Source organism: Rutidosis leptorrhynchoides, chromosome 2 (genome assembly GCF_046630445.1).
Source record: "Rutidosis leptorrhynchoides isolate AG116_Rl617_1_P2 chromosome 2, CSIRO_AGI_Rlap_v1, whole genome shotgun sequence".
In the NCBI taxonomy this organism is placed as follows: Eukaryota; Viridiplantae; Streptophyta; class Magnoliopsida; order Asterales; family Asteraceae; genus Rutidosis; species Rutidosis leptorrhynchoides.
In genome coordinates this window covers 651,770,669-651,793,621 of record NC_092334.1, presented here as the reverse complement: position 1 = coordinate 651,793,621, position 22,953 = coordinate 651,770,669, and the positions used below count along the sequence as shown (strand labels likewise).

At 34.5% G+C, this 22,953-nt stretch overlaps 1 non-coding gene across 1 annotated transcript; it reads right to left on the bottom strand.

Annotated features, from left to right (window-relative positions):
• Window positions 1-11,373: 11,373 nt before the first annotated feature.
• Window positions 11,374-11,480, bottom strand: LOC139895528 (small nucleolar RNA R71). The gene has a single exon (XR_011775963.1). It is a non-coding gene; the product is annotated as a small nucleolar RNA R71 (small nucleolar RNA).
• Window positions 11,481-22,953: the final 11,473 nt, after the last annotated feature.

Below are 22,953 nucleotides of genomic sequence, written 5' to 3'. Positions count from 1 at the left end.
CCAAAGCCACTACCCTAGCGCGAAGCTCGTTGACTTCTTCTACTACACCGGGATGATTGGCAGTTCGGACGAGCGGATGAATAAGATCCAGAATTTGAGACAGTATATTATCATGACGAGATACTCTGGAAATGAGAGAGAAAATGGTGTCTCAAACAGGTTCGCCGGTAAGTGCTTCAGGTTCTTCGCCAAGAGGACAATGTGGTGGATGGAAGGGATCACCTTCTTCTTGTCTCCAATGATTAAGTAGACTACGAACCCATCCCCAATTCATCCAGAATAGATGATGGCTAATTGGTTTATCCATTTCGGTTACACTATCTTCGGAATTCAGGTGAATATCCATATCGGAATAGCTGTCGGAGTTTAAGGAATTTGAACTAGATACGGGATCCATCTTGTATAATTAGGGAGATGATTTTTGATATGAATTAGATTATAGAATTTAGTTTGGTATTCCTCAATACATAATTTACATATGTATATATAATACCAAATTCCATAAATCACGGAGAAATTTTCGGAAGATGTCAGGAAAAGTTTACAATAACAGATATGCTAAGATATGAAATTTGGTCTATACACCATCTATGCAATCAATGCAATAAGACGCATTTAGACTTAAGATGATAGACAGGTAATTTTCGATAAGAAATGATAAGCAAAACTTTTAACATGCAGACACGGTCGAAGTCCATACTTACTAATGCATCCTAACAACTATCAGTTAGACACACTCATGCAAGACCTAGTTCTCTAGGACCAATGCTCTGATACCAACTGTGACGATCGCTCCAAATCCATATGGACGAACACGTCATTCATTGATTTCATTGCGAGGTATTTGACCTCTATATGCTACGTTTTGTAAACATTGCATTCTTTTGAAAAGGCACACCATATATGAATATTTAAATTAAAGGTTTTCGACATCTGATGATTTCTACATATAGACAATCACCGTAAATAATAGTTTACAACAGTACTTCTGTTGACAATGAAGTCAAAATAAGATACATGGTGATGATTTGGTGAATGCAACGTTTTCTTGAAAAATATGCCATGTATGACTCCATGCACATGGCTTGTATAACATATAAGCAAATAGCGGAAGACTTCTAGGAAACCTGAGAATAAACATGCTAACAAGTGTCAACACAAAGGTTGGTGAGTTCATAGTTTTAGTGTTATGCATAATCTGTTTATAAAGGTGAATCACAAGTTTTCAGTTGTTTCATCCAGAAACGTTTATCAAAATATTCTACGAAATTAAGCACCCTGGTAACTAAACTTAACGTATATATATTTTATACCCTTTGTATAATCATCTTAATAATACACGCAAACCAACGTGTACGCTTCTCAAATAGCATACGTCCGTTAAAAGGCTAGCGCTCTAGCTCGGACGGGGATATCAAGCCCTATGGATCCATATACTACTACTCGCGCCCACCAGTTCTTATAACTGGCAGTTACTAGTTACCAAAGCTAAGGGATTTTCGGTTCAAACTCAGTGTAGAATTAAGTATGTACTTGTATCCATTGCGTTTAAAATAAATTGCATGTATTCTCAGCCCAAAAATATAGATTACAAAAGCAATTAAAAAGGGAGCAAATGAAACTCACGCATATAAATATTGTAAATCAGTTAATAAAGCATTTGTATGTATTCTCAGCCCAAAAATGTAGAGCGTAAAAAGGGATCATATGAAACTCACGCATATAAATATTGTAAATCAGTTAATAAAGCATTTGTATGTATTTTCAGCCCAAAAATGTAAAGAGTAAAAGGGATCATATGAAACTCACCTTAGCAGCATATAAAGTTGTTCATCGTAATGTGACCGAAACTCGGATTATCAAATAATCGTAGATCTCAACATATCAATATTGAGATTCAATATTGTAGGAAAGTACGTAGACGTAACGGAGATGATAAACACTAGGTTTGATTCATAAATATATCCCCGAATATTACCCATAACCTCCTTGGCAATAACCCATAGTTTCCTTAGTTATAATCGGTTTGTAACCCAAATTAAAATACCCATGTATCACTTGTTACAGTACCATACTACTAATTTAAAATTTTAAGCTAGAAAATATACAGAGTGATTTATTTATGTGAGTGTGTGAGTGTTTTTTTTAGTTCCTAATAAGTACTTCGTTCATATATATATATGTAAAATAATAATATAATAATATAATATATAATATAATAATAATAAAAAGGTAAGCCGCCATCACTTTTTATGTCGACAAACTTTTTATGTCGACAAACATTACGCGTTTCGCGTAGATAGGTACGCTGTCCGCGTATGGTGTCTTCACGAAAGTTGTAGATTTTTGAGTTACGGACGTCTGGACACCAGAATCACCCTTTTTCGAGTCAGTATGATTTAGTTATGATTTTTCTCGTGCAAGTGCACAGGTTTAGTGATTTCCATCATTTTAACTTGAAATCTTGAGATGAAATGTTGTAGTATTTTAGTGCTCATTAGAAATCTTTATTTTATCTTTATTTTCATTTTCATATCATTGAAAATCCATAAAAACATTTTAACAATCAAATTCTATTATATCGAAAAACGTGCCCATACTAAATCGAATAACTATAGTTCTCTAAAACTAATTACATTCACATCTTTTTATCGAAGCGTTATAATAATTAAAAATCTATTATTTCGAAGAACGCTTTCATATATTTGACCTAAATCGAATAAATATAATTTAGTTTTCCAGAATTAGTTATATTCAAAATCATTCTTTAAAAGGTTTCATCTATGTCGTAAAAAGTTTTCAATATTAAGAAAACTAAATAATTAACTTTATCAAGAGACACGAGACAATCATTGTGTTGAAAGTTAATCTCTACTAACCTTTGTCCAGTAATCGTTAATTGACATATTTGTTCACTTTACCATTTATTTCGAATATCGTTAAAAAGAAAAGGTTTCCTACATCAAAGTGGACCTCTCAATAGAGACTCACGATCATATAATGTATCTGATAAATCAATCGTTTGATATTATCTTTTAATTTCGTTGATAGTTATATTAAACCTATATCGAAACAAATACGTTCGTGTAAAGTATTATACGTCTAATACTTTGTTAACGTTTTCAAGTTATAATATATACACATATACATATATAATCATGTCCGTTCATATAATGGTTCGTGAATCATTGGAATTTGGACGAGGTTAAATGAATGTATGAACATAGTTTAAAATTTTTGAGATTCAACTTAACAAACTTTGCTTATCGTGTCGGAATAATATAAAGATTAAAGTTTAAATATGTTCGAAAATTTCCGGGTCATCACATAAATATAGTCTAAAAATGTCTAGAGTTCAAAAATCAAATTTGGGTTATATGTGTTCTTCGCGTAATGTTTTCTGTAAATAAAAATCTTTTTCTTTTCTGTTAATAAAAATTAATCGTTACTGGTTAATTCCATTTCAATTGAAGAATAGAATTTTGTAATTAATTAGTTGTTGCAAGTGATCTTGCTGTGATTGAATTCGATTCTGTGAAGAAGAAGTGAGATAGAAACAATAAGTAATACGGTTTATATATATTTTAGTGGGTATTAATCCAGAAAAGCTAGACAGAAGGAATGGTTTAGGGATGGTTCGGGTTAACGAGTGGTCGTGGGTTCGAGCCCGGGCTATGGCAATTATATTTTTAGAGCTTATTCTTGAGGTAGTTATGTCATTATTATTATTATTATTATTACTTTCATTATTAATTATTATTATTATTATTAAGATTGATTGTTGATATTTTCATTATTAAGATTATTATGATTAAGATTGGGATTATAAAAAGATGAATACAATTTTAAGGATATTAGTATTAAATTTATAAGATGAAAGTATTATGGTATAATATTAAGATTACGATATAATAAGAAGATTATGATATAAAAGATGGTTATGATTATAAAGGTTGACAAAAGGATATTCATTGTAATAATTAATCGTCAAATTTAAGACTGTACATGAGAACTCTTAAAATAAATATAAACGTGTAATGCGAATAAAAATGATGTCAGATTAACGATAAAAATAATGTAAGACGATGAAGATGATTAATGGTAAAATTATTATTATTTTTATATTATTATTATTATTATTATTATTATTATTATTATTATTATTATTATTATTATTATTATTAGTATTATTTTCATTGATATTATTATTATCATTATTAACATATATTATTAATATTATTATTATAAGTATTATCACTACTGTTATTATCGTTATTATCATTAGTAGTAAAATTATTATTATTATAGTTATTATTATTATCGGTAGCATTACTAATTCTAGTTATTAATAGCATTATCATAAAAAGATACAACTTGTTATTTATTATTATTGATAATATTTTACCAAATAAATAGCTATATAAAAATATATTTAATATATATCACATAACTATGTTAATATTTTTGTAATAAATAGTAATTATTTATCTAAGGTATATAAAATAAATATAGTTAATTAAGTTATTAATGAAACATACAAGTTACTAATATAACAATTAATAATAATACATAATTTTGTTCGATTACGATTATATGTTTTAATATATATAATTGATATAGGTTCGTGAATCCGAGGCCAACCCTGCATTGTTCAGTTTCGTTGTATGCATATTTTGCCACAAAATATCGTATAGTGAGTTTCATTTGCTCCCTTTTTAAATGTTTTTGCAATATATATTTTTGGGACTGAGAATACATGCGCTATTTTTACAACTGTTTAACGAAATAGACACAAGTACTTAAAACTACATTCTATGGCTGGATCATTATACCGGATATCACCCTTTTAGCTTGGTAGCATAAGAATTAGGGAACAGACCCCCTAATTGACGCGAATCCTGAAGATAGATCTATGGGCATAACAAACCCCATCCAGGTTATGGATGCTTTACTACTTCGATTTTTATATACATTTGAGTGTACCTGTATATTTGGGGATATTCTAGATACATTTGTTAATGTCGTTACCAGGTGTTCACCATATGAATGATTTTTGCAGATGAGTGTTCCTGCAGTTAACTATGAAAATGAAATCTTGTGGTCTATTAAAACTATGGAATGATTGGTTACGATAAACTAATGAACTCACCAACCTTTTGGTTGACACTTTTAAGCATGTTTATTCTCAGGTATTAAAGAAACCTTCCGCTGTGCATTTCCTCATTTTAAAGATATACTTGGAGTCATTCATGGCATATTTCAAAAGATGTTGCATTCGAGTCGTTGAAGTCAACAAGATTATTATTAAGACATTTATAGTTTGGATATATTGGGAAATGGTATGCATATTGTCAACTATCGTTGTAATGAAAGTTAACTTTTAAAAACGAAGAGGTCAAATACCTCGCAATGTAACCATATGTTATTGTATTCGTCCTTATGGATTAGGACGGGTCGTCACATGTGGTATCAGAGCGGTGGTCGTAGCGAACCAGGTCTTGCATTAGTATGTCTAACTAATAGATATTAAGATGCATTAATGAGTCTGGACTTCGACCTTAGCTGCATATCAAAAAGTTTTGCTTATCATTTTTGTCAGAAATTACATGCTTATCATTCTTAGTCTAGACATATCTTACTGCATTGATTGCATGAATAGTGTATAGATAAAATTCATATCTTAGCGTATCAGCTAATCCATATCTTAGAGTATCAGTTACTGTAGACCTTGCCTGACAGCTTCCGAAGATTCCTCCGTAATCTATGGGATTTTGGTATTATATACATATGTAAATTATGTATTGAGGGATACCAATCTAGGTCCTATAATCTATTTAATATTGAAATTCATTTCCTTGATAGTACAAGATGGAACTCGCAACTAGTTCAAATTCCTCAGATTCCGATAGCTATTCCGACATGGATATTTACCTGAGCTCCAAAAGCAGTGTAACTGGAATGGATCAACCAATCAGCCATCATCAATTCTGGATGGGTTCGTAGCCTATTAAATCATTGGAGACATGAAGAAGGTGATCCCTTCCATCCACCACATTGCCCTCTTGGCGATGAACCTGAAGCACTTACCGGCGAACCACAAACCTCAGTAGGCTTATAATTCAGTAGGCTTATAACTACCTTTAGTGACGTGTTATAATTCAGTAGGCTTATAACTACCTTTAGTGACATGTTATAATTCAGTAGGCTTATAAATACCTTTAGTGACGTGGTTTTTGACTGTGGACTATTGATAATTATTAGAAGATATATATATATAGAGAGAGAGAGAGAGAGAGAGTATATATATGAAATATATATATCAGAAGTGCAAGTTTACAAGTTTACATCGTTCCATATTTATACTATAATAATTTACTGTATAAATAGTAATAATATTGAAATATTCCTCATCCATTATTGACTTTGATATCATAACAGGCGTTGCATTTTACGGAGTTGTTCCTATATTTGTTTAACTTTTAGTGTGTCCCAAAAGCCAAGTATGGCGTAAATAGTGACTTGCATTAAAAGTCCCTTCTTTGGGTGTTCATTAAGCTATTAGTCCATGTCATTTACATTAAACTAGCTACTTACAATTTAAAATCTACCTTTCAAGATGAAAAAGTAAAAGAACAAATAGAAAGGGAAAAAAGAGAAGTGGTTTGCAGACCTTCAGATAAGAACATTTTAAAAAACAAACAACATCTATGTATATATTTGTTTAACTTATTTATTGTTTAAAGTCAACGTTGATTAATGTCCGACTGATCCCTCCGAGGTTTTGAAGTCTCGTTCCCGACTTGCGACTTCTACAACCTTAACGATTGGAAAATGTGGTTAAAAGATGCCCGAATCATTATATATAGTTGCTAAAATAATAATCATTGAACTCCTTTTCATGTTTCAGGGTCACTGGCATTTTCCTTCAAATCATATCATGTAGGTACACGACTCTTAGTTTTATTGTATAACTTAATCGGCATAATCATGTTTATGGATTTGATATCGAACCTGATTACACAATGCAGGGTTATGCTTATATCCTTATGCATCCTGGGATACTATCAGTCTTCTATGACCATTTGTATGAGTGGGGCAACGTCATACATGACCAAATCGTTACGTATGTGTGGCATAATGGATGTGTTGGGTGGATTGATAACAGGTCAAACCAACATTCTTGGTATCGTTCATCACCATCTGGGCCACACCAAAATCTTCAAACATTTTTTATCCATAATTTGTGCTTTTTATGATTACTAAATTCAAAATAAAGTAAATAAAAAATTGGAAAATCAATCGAGTTATTTTTATTTAATGTATTTTATTTTTTGTAATCATAGATGACAGTTCTGAAGAAAACAGTAATTAATCACTCCAATCGCAGGAGTTTAATCAAATAACCAGAAATTAAACCTTGCTGATCCACAGAAATTACACAGTATAGCACTCTCAGAAACACAACAGTTCACAAAAGGTGAATAAATTCTAAAGATTAACCTCAAGATGAAGATTAATCTTAACCCTAATGTGATGAACAATTTGAGAGAAAATAAAACTGCCGGAAAGAAAAAGAACAAAATGATACAGTCAAGAATGAGAATAAATTAACCCTAATGCTTCTTTTATAATGTCTTCAATGTTGGGCTCATCCTTCATACTTGGGCTATCAGCAATAATAGAGTCCAATAACTTAAACCATGAGTCCAATAAATTAAATTATAACTTAATCCATCAGGCTTCAACTCTTTGACTTCCGGAACTGCACAACAACCCTTCTAGAATAAAATATCCAACTTTGGTCCTTCAGTTCCTTGTATCTCAGCCATCAAAGGACATCATAACAACCTGCACAACAATCTTAACCCAGAAATGAGAACAATGCACTCAGGTTCACCATGTTAGATTGATAAGTGAATTACTTGTATAATTTAATACTCCCCCACAATCTAAACATGGTAACTATCAATCAAAGTTAATTTTTCACAAAACATTTTATGTTGTTCACTAGTTAAACCTTTTGTAAGAATATCAGAAATATTTTCAGATGTATCAATTTGTACACTATGAATAAAATCCTTTTCAATTTTTTGTCTTACATAATGTAAATCAATTTCAAAATAATTTGTTCTCTCATGAAAAACATGGTTTTTTGCTATTTGCAGTGCAGACTTATTATCAAAGAAAATTTTAACTAGTAGGTTTGTTTTAACATTCAAATCTTTTAAAATTTTCAGAATCCAGATTATTTCACAAGTAACTGAAGCTAAGGCTCTATACTCAGCTTCAGCTGAAGATCTAGAAACAGTTGACTGTTTCTTTGACTTCCAAGAAATTAAAGATTTTCCAAGAAATACACAAAACCCTATTACTGATTTTCTTGAAAAACTGCATTTTCCATAATCTGAATCAACAAAGGCAGAAAGGTCATACCTATCATACTTGCTCAAGAAAATACCTTTACCAGGAGTTCCTTTTAAATATCTCAGAACCCTCAATGCTGCTTTTAGATGTGATGCCAAAGGTGAATGCATGTGTTGACTTAGACAGTGTACAGTATAGGCTATATCAGGTCTAGTTAAAGTTATGTATTATTAACTTCCCTACTAATTTTTTATATTCACTTATATTATCAAGCAAGTAATCAGACCTACTATGTTCATGTGAATTAGCAAAAACAACACCACTTTACATTAGTGTTACAGCATGTTTACTAGTTAACATACCAAATTCAGATATAACCTCTAAAATGTACTTTCTTTGTGACAAAAAAACACCACAATTATTATCAATTAATTCAATTCCTAAGAAATACTTTAAATTTCCTAAGTCTTTTATTTTTTATTTTGTGCTCAAATAAGTTTTGCACTCTTCAATATCTTTTAAACTACTTCCAGTAATAACAATGTCATTGATATCGCTCCATTTATATGTATTTTATTTCACGATATCTACCTCACTTTGCTCGGTTTTTTACTATCTCGAAGCCTATTTAGTGTGTTATTGAGCTAATTGGTAAATTAAGGGCTAAGGAGTTGATTTGGTGAAAAATTGACCAAATCATGGGCAAAATTGGCTAAGAAAATGACAAGTACAGGAAACAGCTCCAAAAGCGCCGCTCCTGTGAAGGAGCGCCGCTCCTAAAGGTCCAAAAGCGCCGTTCCAGAAGAAAAAGCGGCGCTATTATGCACGATTTGTCTCCATTTTTCTTCAATGAGCAAAAGCGCAGTTCTAAATGTCAAAAGCATCGCTCCTGATCAGCCAAAAGCGTCGCTCCTCAACAAAAGTGTCGCCCCTGTTCAGAGCCAAAAGCGGCATTCCAAAGTCAAAAGCGTCGCTCCTCACCAAGCCAAAAGCGACGCTCCTGAAGTAAAAGCGGCGCTCCTGACGCTGTTTCAGCCCAGATTTCAGCACTATAAAAGGAACGAGATTAGGTCATTTTTCATATGCATCTTTGGGAGCAGCTGCTTAAGGTCCGAATTTCACATACTAAACCCTAATTTCATTATCCATTGGTGTTCAAGGGTGGATTCAAGGAAGCTATCTCAAGATTCATCATTGTTTAGCTTAGATCTTCATCTTCTTTACATTTTGGGTTGTAATCTTCACTTTACTTTTCATATTTAGCATTGATTACTTGTAATAACTTGAAGATGATGATGATTTACATTTCTATGATTATTATTAGTTTAATTTTAGCTATGATTGGCTAAATCTCTTGTGTTTGCTTATCTATGAATCTCTGATGCTAGTGTTTACCCCAAATCAATTGGTTATTGTTGTTTGAATGAATTACATGATCATGTGTTATTGAGTTTGCTAAAGATCCATTACTATGAGTTTGTTTTAGGTTTGACTTTGATTACATATGTTGTGTAGCTCTCTTAGTGATTTGAGAAGTGAATCAATATGTGCTTCAACACCTTGGGTGATCTAGACATCTAGCTTAGGAATTGCAAGTGATTGTGTTCTTGATCTAGGTTGGTTTTCAATTGGCCTCTAGTCAACATAGTGATGCCGATTATCTTAAGTGAATTCGATAGTTGGAGGTTTCAAGTGATTTTAACCTAAGCTCAATCTCAATGACCAAATCATGCTTAACTTGATCTTAAGATATAAAGCTTATGTGAGTTCGTGGAGTATCATTTGATTTGAGGTTTAGTAGTAATGCTAAACATTTAATAGTTCAACAACTAATGAGATAGAAATATAGGCAAAACGGGGCAAGCAAAACGTAGAGAGGATTAGATAAGTGAACACGTCTTAGTTAACTTGTTTTAAGTCTTAATACTTCACTACTTGTTTCTTGTCACTAGTTTAATTGATAAATTTAGGTTTGTTTAATTGTGCAAGTTTTAGTTGTTAGTTGATATCAATCGAAACCCCCCAATCAAACAAACCCTAGGACAATTGATAGTTTCAAATATCCGACTTACACCGTGTCTCTTGGGACGAACTTGATAAGAATACTTACATTAAAGTGCTATAATAACCGGGTTCTAAGTGCTCATTAGTTGTGTGTGCTTGACTGTAGTGTTTAAATTAAATATAAATTTAGAGGGTAAAAGATGTATATCGCACGAATGCATCACACTTTCTTGGCGCCGCTGCCGGGGATGCGGTTAGCTTAATTGATTTTTTAATTTAAACTTTTAATTGTTCGATCCTTTCGTAGGGGTTCACCCTTACGGAAGTTACTTTTTGCATTTTATATTATTATTTTCGTTTGGAAAACTGCTTGTGTTTGTGTTGTGATTGAAGGATATGTACCTTTGGTGTATGAAAACAAGGTCTCACAAGGATCAAGAATTCACACAACCATTTTTTGATCCGGAAAGACATGTGCACAGGGTTTATAATCGTAGAGAAGAAAGGGTATTAAGAAAGAATTTCAAAGCTTTGCCATTTTGTTTAAAAGAGATGGATCCAAACGGTAATCCGATTCACGATGAAGAGGGCAATCTTAATGGTCCTCCGGTTAATCAAGAATTATTGAATGATCCAAACGACATGCCAATGTGGAACGCTAGATTGGTTGCACCAACAATGATAGCACCGGCTATTATAAAACCACCAATTGAAGCGGATAATTGGAAGATCGAGGGTAACTTTTTCACGTTGATCAAGGATACATACTTTCATGGGTTGATAGATGAAAATCCGTTCGAACATATTCAACACTTTAATGATCTTTGTGATATTTACAAAACCAAAAACGTCACTGATGACGCTTTTAAGCTAAGGGCATTCCCCTTCACACTTCAAGGAGACGCAAAAGCTTGGATGTGAAGTTTACCGTCCGATTCCATAAGGTCTTTTCAAGAATTAACAAACGAGTTTATCAATCATTTCTTTCCACCGTCAAAAGTAGAGCGGCTTAGAATGGAGATTAATGGATTCACACAACGGGGTGATGAGAGTTTGTATGATGCATGGGTACGATTCAAGAAGCTACTAAGAGCTTGGCCACCGCATGGTTTGACGAAGAAGGAGTATATCAACACATTCTATCGAGGTTGTAATATGTTAACGAAGCGATATCTTGATTCTTCATCTGGTGGGGTATTTATGTACAAATCACCAAATGCGGTCGAAATTATGCTAGAAGATATCTCGGTCAACACATATGAATGGGCACCTTCACCGCCAGATTTAGCAAGGACGAATGTAGCACAGATAGAGAGTGATAATGGGTAAGTGACGCTGGCAAGCTTGAACAATCAATTTCACACATTTGGGAAAGAATTGAAGAAGATTCAACAAACGGTAGTTGCAATGCAAGTAGATTGTCAACGATGCGAGGGTCCATATCTCACAAAGAATTGTCCTCAAATTACTCAATGCAATCATGTTGATCTAGATGATATTTCCATGAATTCGGATGCTCATGTGAACTACGTGAGTAATCAAAACTACCAACGGGGAGGAACATCTAACCAAAGCTACTATAATCCAAATCAAAAACAAGTATCATTCACCAACCAAACCAATACAACACCCAGATTCACAAACCAAAACCGAAATCAAGGTTACAACAACTATAACCAAAACCAAAACAACAACTTCCAATACCAAAACCAACAACCTTACAATAACCAACCTTACAACAATCAAGCAAATTCAAATTATCAAAACAACCAAGGTTATAGTCAATCACAAAATAACCAAGGTTACAATCAATAACCTCAACAAAAAAATCAACAATCCCAACCTTCAAAGAGCTTAGAAGAAATCATGCAAAACTACATCAAGAAGGTAGAATCAACCGAAGCTTTTCTAATGAAAGAGAATGAGCTCTTGAAGCAACAACTCTGAAACCAACAAGCTTCATTCTAAAACCTTGAGAGCACCATTGGAAGAATTTCAAATCAAGTTGCCGAAAGACCACAAGGAACTTTACCTTCAAACACTCAAGTCAACCCGAATAATTACAACAACAACCGAAACAACCAAAAAAACCACCAAAATAACAAGAGAGTTATTCCTATCGAGAGCAACACTACCAATCCAATCCAAAATCAAGCGAGTTTGTCAAATCCCACCAATACTTATGCTCAAGTGAACTCGATTGATTCAAACGAAGAAGATCAATCCAAATATCCTCAAGCTTTCAATTTCGACATTGAAGGAGACAAGTTTGATTTTGATGAAGCGTTAGAAATTGATACTATCAACTATGGGGTATTCAAGTTTTCGGAAGATTTGGACGATGCAACATTCATTCCCTACCAAGTTAAAAGTGTAATGTCCATGGAGACTACCGAGTCGGCATGCAAGGAGTTAAAGGGTGATTTTAAGCAAATTCAATTGGGAAAGGTTGATAAAGAACAAATGGTCGAAACCTTATTAAATGCAAAGGCGCAAAAGGACGACGTCGAGGTTTTCACCACATCAACTAGGGAGAAAAATGATACACCGGTCTCACATCTTCAATCACTACATCCTACACATCTAAATGATGTGAATTGTAAGTCAACTTTATCCGACAACGAAAATATTTATGTTAAACTCCCCTTGGAGGAGGTGCTTGAGAATATGCCAAACTATGGAAAATTTTTGAAGACACTCATGGCCAAAAAGGGAGATGTTGAGCAAGCATCCACCGCTTTCTTGAAAAAGGAGTGTGATGGAATTTTAAAGAAATGTAACCTACCATCAAAAATGGGTGATCCCGGACCTTTCCTTATCCCATGCAATGTAAATGGTTCAGGGATGCTCACATCTTTAGCTGATTCGGGAGCAAGTATCAACTTCATGCCCTATTCCATTTATAAGAGGCTAGATCTAGGTGATCTTTCACCCACTACAATGGGAGTCAAATTAATTGATCAATCAATTAACTCTGGTATGGGAATCGCCGAAGACTTAATTGTTAAGGTGGGGGACATGGAATTCCCTATTGACTTTGTTATTTTGGATATAAAGGAAGACCCGGTTGTACCCCTTGTTTTGAGAAGGCCATTTTTGGCAACCGCGAGCTCTTTCTTTGACTTTAGGACCGGGAAATTGACTCTTCGGGATAAAGGGAAATGCATGAGCATAAAAACCATACGTGTTAAAACACCATCAATGCCATTGACCATACCACAAGTTGTTGCTAGTATGCAATGCGTTGCAAGCACAAGGCAAGTAGGTTCACCAATTAAAGGTAGTGGGGGATTAACCAAGGGAATTCAAGATAAAGCCAAAAATCAAAACGATGTTGTTGACAAGTCTATGCGAAATTTATTTGGACGGGTGCATCGGGCTTCATCCAAAAAGGATGAACACTTGAAAAAACGCCTAGTGTCAAATTTGTCAAAACATGAGAAAGTAAAACTTATGGAGTTAATCAATGAAACTAAGGTAATGAATGATTGGTTAATGTCAATGTTAAGTGGTGGTGGTAACGAAAAAGTTTCCCTTAGTTCAAAGGGAAGGGAGGTTTACCACCCCGGGATTAGTTGAAATCTCAAGGGGATGGGAGTCGGGTGATAGACTCGTTAAAAACCTTCCACAATTGTGTATATAATTCCTTTTAATTGCATTCCGTTTAGAATTTTATGATATTCCTTTTCTTAGTTGCATTTTTATGTTTTTGTATTGCATGCATATGGGTAAAACCGAAAAACGTCAAAAATAGTTTGTGAATGGGTCAAATTGAACTTAAAATTGGAAAAATTGCAATCAGGTACAAAAGCGGCGCTTTTGTCCTAGAAGCGGTGCTTTTCATTTACAAGAACGACGCTTCTTTCACAAGAACGACGCTTTAACCTGAAATTTTGTGTCAAAAATGAACAGTAGCCAACGGCGCTTTTGTTTTCAAAAGCGGCGCTTTTAGTTCGCCTAGAGCGACGATTTTCTTTCAAAAGTGACACTTCTGTTTTGTCAGGAGCGGCGCTCCTGTATGAAAAGCGGCGCTTTTGCATCTGCTCCTAAGAATTCTGCACGACCAAAACTTCATTTTTTCACACCTAACTTCAATTTTCTCTCTAATATCGGCACATCTATAACCCTAATCAATCTAAGTCGACCCAAGGCTTCAAATTTATTCAATTTGATTGCAAATCTTCATTATCTAATATGGGAAAAGTAAGAATCTATCATTTTAATTCACACTTTAACATGATTTGATTGATTTTTACCATTTTTCTCTTTATGCTTAATTCGTAGATTATGCTTGATTTATGATGTTAATGGTCAAATTGTTGATGAATCTAGACTACATTGATGTTTATTAACATGATATACATGCTTTGTTACATAGATTTAAACTTTGAAATCCTAGGGTTCATCCAATTTGGGGGTTTTTGATTTTGAGCCAAATTGGAGTGTTAATTGTTATTGTTGATGCTTAATTGTTAGTCTACCATGATTATCTTGCTTTGAATCTATCTTTCATACTTGTATGATTTGAAATTGAAAATTAGGGTTCATACGCTAGGGTTTTGAATGAGTTTGACCAATTTGAGCAATGTGATTAGTGATAATGTGCTTGTTTGCGGCGTATTTATGCTATAACATGAAAAATTGCTATAATTTGATGAATGCTCTTGTCTTAGTTGAATTTTGAACTAATTAGGCTTTGACTAGGGTTGACTTTTTACAATTGATTCATGTTGACCTTGTTTGACCAAGATGAGCTTACTAGTTGAATATAATGCATGTTTAGCTTATGATACTACTTATGATTTATAATTACTTGCATGAGCTAAAATGTTGCAACTTTGTGTAAAGCTTGAAATTTCACCAAATTGTTTGTCTTGTTTGATTTCACATATTGACCATGTCTACATGCAATTGTTTTATTCAAGTATGATATACACGCGCATGTTTTACATGATGAAATTAATTGTGAATCTTTTGAAATCAACTTGGAAATTATGATAGGACTTTGAAAGTAAATTGTTTATGTGCTAACTTTTATCTCTCCACAATGTTTTTCTCTTGTTGTCTTGTCTTGTAGACTAACATACCAACAAAGTCACATGGTGGCTCGGCAAGCGGAGCAAAAAGACAAAAGAGTATTGGAGTTAAGGGTAGGGGTAAACGCCCAGCTCAACAAGAGGTTGAGGTTGAAGATGAGGAAATGCCACAAATTCCAGAGGATGTCCAAAGACTTTCATCAGACTCGTGGTTACAACAGATTTTGCTGAACCCACATTTTAGAGATGGCTTAGAGCTTAGGCTCAATGACAGTTTCTATTCGGGGAAATGCATTGACTGGTCTCTTCTTGATGAGGCCGGTATGACTACTGAGGTGGAGGGCCTTTTTAATGCTCCATATGAGAATAGGCAAATCAAGCCTTGGGTTCCAATCTTTAGGTATAATGAGCCCACTGATATGGTCCCAACCTTGGAGTTAAACAATTACTGACTCAGAATACATGACCTTTAACATGGGTGGCCAACAACGAAAACTGAGCATGCTCCAACTTATCAGGGCCTTAGGGATTTACACAGAGTTTAGGAACAACACTGATCCCCTTTGGGACTATCTTTTGACTTGCTAAATCCCCACTACCAACATGGAAGAGTTTAACTTTCAAGCCGCTTGGCTTGAAATGATCAATGGGGCTTTCTGCCCGGGTAAAACCGTAGCCAACACCCTTAAGACACATAACCTTCAGATCATAGCCCAATTCATTGCGAATACGGTCAACTACTGTTTCCATAGCAATGGGAAGATGTCCTACTTGGACATTTGGCTCATGGATCGAATCTCAAATAAGGTGAATGTCTATGTCCCTCATGTTATTACTGACTATCTTTTCGATAAGACTGGGACAAAAGGGAAGAGAGGCACAGTGGGTGGTGTTTTTGTTACAAGGATAGCAAGGTACTTGGGAATTGATGTTTCGAGGTTCACGGACAATGAAATGGCCAAAATTTTGGGTATGTTGACTTTAAGGGCGGTAAGATTCGCAAGAGGGACACGAACAAACAAATGAGGAGGTGGTTTAATCTAAATGCTATTGGGTGAGGCATGAATATGAAACGGGTAATGTAGGAGCGAGTAGTAGAGCACAAGGTACGGGGAGTAGTGCTCCGAGTGGGTATGACCAAGCTTGGCTTGAAATTCGATTTAATCAAATTAATATTAACCAAGCAAACCAAGAATATGAAGCGTGCTACAACTTCTCGGGCCTACGGGCACATACTCAATGAGAAGCTCATTGTAGCCAACTTCATCAAGCGGACCCAACTTCCCTAAGGCCATTTGCTCCCACCTTTAACCCATATGATTACAATCAACCTAGAACCCAACCACTAATCAACTATGACCCAAACGAGGCACTAAGACGCGCTCAAGAGTTTGAGTACTTTGCAAGGATGAGGGGAGAACGAAAACAATCAAGCGAGCAAAGTACATGGGATAATCCACCCAACTACGATCAATACCCAACTCAGGACCAATCATACAGGACCTCGAGCTCGTATTATGGAGGGTACAATTGGTGGTAATTTCTATGGTTGCATTCTCACTCTCTCTTGTTTGTTGGTTTAGTTAATTTTATGATGGTTGATTTGTGAAACAATTTATTTGAATTTGTTAGCATGTAAGAACTAAGGGGGTTGGTTTGGGAACGTTGGAACAATTTGATACTTTTATGTGTGTGTGTGGCGAAAACAATTTGGTTTATGTTTAATTGTGTTTATGTTGTTAGTTATTCGGATCCGGATGGCTTGTAGTCCCCAGATAAAACAATTTGAACTTGAATGTTGGCATGTAATAACTTAAGACTATTTAGGATTGTGATGTTTTCATTATTGTTGATTGTGTGTTTGATGCCGATTTGATATGTTGGTTGATTCGTCGAATTATGCATGTGTGATGTTGATCATGGATATTTTATGTTTGGTTGTTAAAATATGGAGTTTATATTTTGCTAGTGATCTTATCGGTTGAGTAGTTTGGTTGAATATCTTATTGTGTTGGTAAATGTTTGTATGATTTTGTTGATATATCTGGAACGTTATGATTTTATTGTGGGCGCACATACTCTCCAGAGTATGGCCCCGCACATTTTGTACCTTGTGAGCATACTTCAATTGTAAGGAATGCCATATGCAATTGGCTCCTTCTTTTGGCTCAACAAGTGGTGCAACAACATGCAAGCGAATTTGGTGACTAAGTAATACTCGAATGGTAACAACAAAGATCGTTTGATCTTCGCCGGTTTTTATTTTCTTCCCTCTCATCTTCTCTATTTCAAAATGTCCCTCATTTTCACTTATTCTATCGCTTTAATGCAATGAGGGCATTGCATACGCTAAATGTAGGGGGAGAGTTAAAATTTCGGGCCATTTTTAAACTTTTTCGGGTAAACTAGTCACATATACTTTCTAAAGATTAAAACTTGCATTGTCGAACAATTGTTGGAACAAGTTTTTAACCATTACACTAATTCATATCATAAATACTAAAATGGCTGAAACTTGTAAAATTTTCAAACTTTTTGGGATAAGTAAAGCCTTTTCCTTGATTTTCAAATCCTAAGGAAGTAAAGTCTTCCTTTTTCTTCATTCTCGTGATTCACCAAGTGAAAGTAAAGTCTTTCACTTTTCTTATGATTTTGCGCGAAAATGATAATATTTGGAGAAAAATCAAATTTGTGCTTGAAAGTTAAAGTCTTTTATGCATATGCACCAAAACCAATTGTTTAAAGCTTTATGCTTTAACACTTCCGGATGAATCGAGTCCATCCATTGTAGGGAGTCAAGTCTCCCGAATGTCGCATTACTTGGTGTAGGAGACTTCCTAATCTACACCATTTCTTATTGACATTGGTTGTCTCATCATTTCACGATGTTTCAACCGATGTATCATACCGTGGGAAGAGGAGCCTTGAGCTTCACAAAGTGCTATCCTTTTTAGGAGCAATGGCTTCGTGCTAGTGTTGCTAGACAACACAACCCATAGCCAAAAGCTATGGCACCCTTGCGCTTGCAATTAACGAAAAGGTAGTAACTACTTCCTACCTTTTCTAAAAATAAGCATAAAAGCTTGTAATGTGGGAAGTAGATAAGCATCATCTCGTTTTGGAAGTAAAGTCTTTCAAACTTGGAAGTAAAGTCTTTTAAGTTATGTTTGTTCCAAGCTTGGGAGTAAAGTCTCCAAAGTCAAGCTCGATTATTTGAAAGGAAGTTAAAGTCTTCCTAGTGCTTCAAAAATTTAGAATTGGCGGACTCTCTTATTTAGCCACGTGGAGCCCAAATTCCACGAACCTCCGTTAATGCTTTCGCCCTACTATGAGAAAAACCATAGAGTTGTGATAGAAAGCTTGATGAGTTTCGGTTACCCCGTGCTCGGGTAACCAAATAAAGGTAGGGTATTCAGTCCCTTACCTTTGGCACACCCACCTTAACCCTATACTTGGAATTGACGATCATTCTTGGAATTGACAAAAAATAGGTGCTTTGGGGGCATGGAGGTGGAAGAGGGATAGCCATTGCGGGTTGATGAGGTGAGCATTCTTTTTGGAAGCGTATTCTTTACACGATGCATTTCATGATTAGTGTTGATGTGTGCAATTTTCATGGCCCTTATTCATTTCGGGGTGCATTTTACATACTTTGGGTACACTTTGAGTTTGTTTGAGTAGGCTTGTATTTGATATGATCGATTTGTTTGATGAGTTTATGGCTATCCCGTGAATCCTACATATTTGGTCAAGGTCAAGGAGGTCAAGTTCGAGTTTGCAATGATTTGATACTATTGTGATTGGTGTTTGATGACCTTCTCGTAGATGAAGTTGACTTTGACCGGGGGCATGATTGGTTCGGGTAGACTTAGGCTTGAATTATGTTTATGTTAGTGTTTGAGGATTGAAGATTTGAAGATACTAGTGGGAGCTTGAGTTAAGCTAGTGTTAGTAGAAAGAAGAGGATGATTGTGCTTGTTCCTAGCAAGTGCAAGTTTTTGGAGAACGCTATTACCGCCTAGTGCATATTCATGAAAGGTATCATTTTGAGCTTAACCTTCTTGCGCTTTGGCAATGTTCACTTATTTGTTCTCTATCTCCAAAGCTTGTTTTGTCGATTGTTTGCTTGAGGACAAGCAAAGGTTCAAATATAGGGGGTTAGATATCGCTCCATTTATATATATTTTATTTCACGATATCTATCTCACTTTGCTCAGTTTTTGACTATCTCAAAGCCTATTTAGTGTGTTATTGAGCTAATTGGTAAATTAAGGGCTAAGGAGTTGATTTGGTAAAAAATTGACCAAAATCATGGGCAAAATTAGCTAAGAAAATGACAAGTGTAGGAAACAACTCCAAAAGCGCCGCTCCTGTGAAGGAGCGCCGCTCCTAAAGGCCCAAAAGGGCCATTCCAGAAGGAAAAGCGGCGCTATTATGCACGATTTGTCTCCATTTTTCTTCAGGCAAAAGCGTCGTTTTAAATGTCAAAATCGTCGCTCCTGATCAGCCAAAAGCGTCGCTCCTCAACAAAAGCGTCGCCCCTGTTCAGAGCCAAAAGCGGCGTTCCAAAGTCAAAAGCGCCGCTCCTCACCAAGCCAAAAGCACCGCTCCTAAAGTAAAAGCGGCACTCCTGACGCTGTTTCAGCCCAGATTTTCAGCACTATAAAAGGAACGAGATTAGGTCATTTTTCATATGCATCTTTGGGAGCAGCTGCTTAAGGTGCGAATTTCACATACTAAACCCTAATTTCATCATCCATTGGTGTTTGAGGGTAGATTCAAGGAAGCTAGCTCAAGATTCATCATTGTTTAGCGTAGATCTTCATCTTTTTTACATTTTGGGTTGTAATCTTCACTTTAATTTTCATATTTAGCATTGATTACTTGTAATAACTTGAAGATGATGATGATTTACATTTATATGCTTATTATTAGCTTGATTTTAGCTATGATTGGCTAAATCTCTTGTGTTTACTTATCTATGAATCTCTAATGCTAGTGTTTGGCCCAAATCAATTGATTATTGTTGTTTGAATGAATTACATGATCATGTGTTGTTGAGTTGGCTAAAGATCCATTACTATGAGTTTGTTTTAGGCTTGACTTTGATTACATATGTTGTTTAGCTCTCTTAGTGATTTGAGAAGTGAATCAATATGTGCTTTAACACCTTAGGTGATCTAGACAACTAGCTTAGGAATTGCAAGTGATTGTGTTATTGATCTAGGTTGGTTTTCAATTGACCTCTAGTCAACATAGTGATGTCGATTATCTTAAGTGATTTCGATAGTTGGAGGTTTTAAGTGATTTTAACCTAAGCTCAATCTCAATGACCAAATCATGCTTAACTCGATCTTAAGATATAAAGCTTATGTGAATTCGTGGAGTATCATTTGATTTGAGGTTTAGTAGTAATGCTAAACATTTAATAGTTCAACAACTAATGAGATAGTAATATAGGCCAAACGGGGCAAGCAAAGCATAGAGAGGATTAGATAAGTGAACACGTCTTAGTTAATTTGGTTTATTTCTTAATACTTCACTGCTTGTTTCTTGTCACTAGTTTAATTGATAAATTTAGGTTTGTTTAATTGTGCAAGTTTTAATTGTTAGTTGATATCAATCGAAACCCCCCAATCAAACAAACCCTAGGACAATTGATAGTTTCAAATATCTAACTTATACCGTGTCTCTTGGGATGAACTTGATAATAATACTTACATCAAAGTGCTATAATAACCGTGTTCTAAGTGCTCGTTAGTTGTATGTGCTTGATTGTAGTGTTTAAATCAAATATAAATTTAGAGGGTAAAAGATGTATATCGCACGAACGCATTAGACATCAACATATACTAACAGATAAATGCAGGCATCATTAGTAAACTTAACAAATAAAGAGTAGTCATTAACACTTTTAACAAAACCAAATTCATAAAGAGCATCACAAAACTTTTCATTCCATTTTCTTGGTGCTTGTTTCAGGCCATACAAAGATTTAACTAATTTGCAAACTCTTTTATCATCTTTACTAAAATATCCTTCAGGTAGTTTCATATAAACATCTTCATCCAAGTCACCATGCAAAAAAGCATTATTAACATTCAACTGAAATAATGGCCAATTTTTGCTAATAGCAACAGTGATAAGTGTTCTGACAGTGACCATTTTTACAGGACTGAAAGTTTCATCAAAGCCTAAACCTTCCCTTTGGTTAAAACTTTTACCAACTAACCTGGCCTTGTATCTATCAATTTCACCTGTTGATTTATGTTTTATCCTAAAAACCCACTTACAACCTATTGGCTTTCTTCCTACAGGTAAATCAATCAAGTACCATGTTCCATTTCTATTTAATGCTTCCATTTCATCATTCATGGCATTTACCCAGTTCTGATTGAGAGCTGCCTCTTTGTAGGTTTTAGGTTCACAGTCTTTTGTTAGGTTAGATATGAAACAAAAATTTTTAGAACAAAGTTTTGAATAATTTACAAAATTGTTCAAACCATATTTAACTTTACCATCAAGAACAAAATCTTTTAACTTAGATGGTAATTTACTTTTTCTACTTGTTCTTCTTAGAACAGGTTCAGTTACAACAGATTCAGTTATGTTTTTAAAAACAGTTTCATTATCAGTATTTTATTCAGTTTTATCATTAGTACCCTCAGGGAAAGTGTGATCATCACATGTATTCTCATCATTGAAAGTTGCAGGTACATCATGAACATTTAAATCATTTGATTTATTTGTTGAAGTGTGATTGACATCATCCATAAGACTGTCTCTCCCTTCATCATTGGGATTTAAATCATTTTCAGTCCTTTTTGACACTAAAACATTTTCATCAAAGTAAGGTGAATCAAAAAAGTTTATGTGATTTAATTCACCTTCAGTAAACACAGTTTTGTAAATAGAATCAATTTTGAAAGGAAAAATATGTTCATAAAATTTTACATCTCTAGAAATTAAAAAACTTTTTGTTTCCAATGAAAAAAGTTTATATCCTTTTTAAATACTAGAGTAACCCACAAAAACACATTTTTGAGACCTTGAAGAAAACTTATCACTAACATTTAAAACAATTGAAAAACAAAGACATTCAAATGATTTTAGGTGGGAGAGATTGGACTATGACCATACACCAACTCATAGGGACAACTCCCATTTAGAACAGCAGAGGGTAGCCTCTTAATCAAGTAAGTAGCAGTTAATATACATTCAGACCAAAGATAAAGAGGAATTCCCCCCTGAAACATAAGGGACCTAGCTACATTTAAAAGGTGCCTATATTTCCTTTCAGCAACACCATTTTGCTGTGGAGTATAGGCACAAGAAGTTTGGTGTATTATTCTTTATTGTTTGTGAAATTATGCATTTTGTTATTTAAAAACTCAGTTCCATTATCACTTCTAATAACTTTTATATGTTTCACAAATTGAGTCAATAACATATTAAAGAAGTTTACAAAACACCCAAAGACATCTTCTTTAGACTTAAGCAAATATACCCAAACAGCCTTGAGAAATCATCAACAATAGTCAAAAAAATA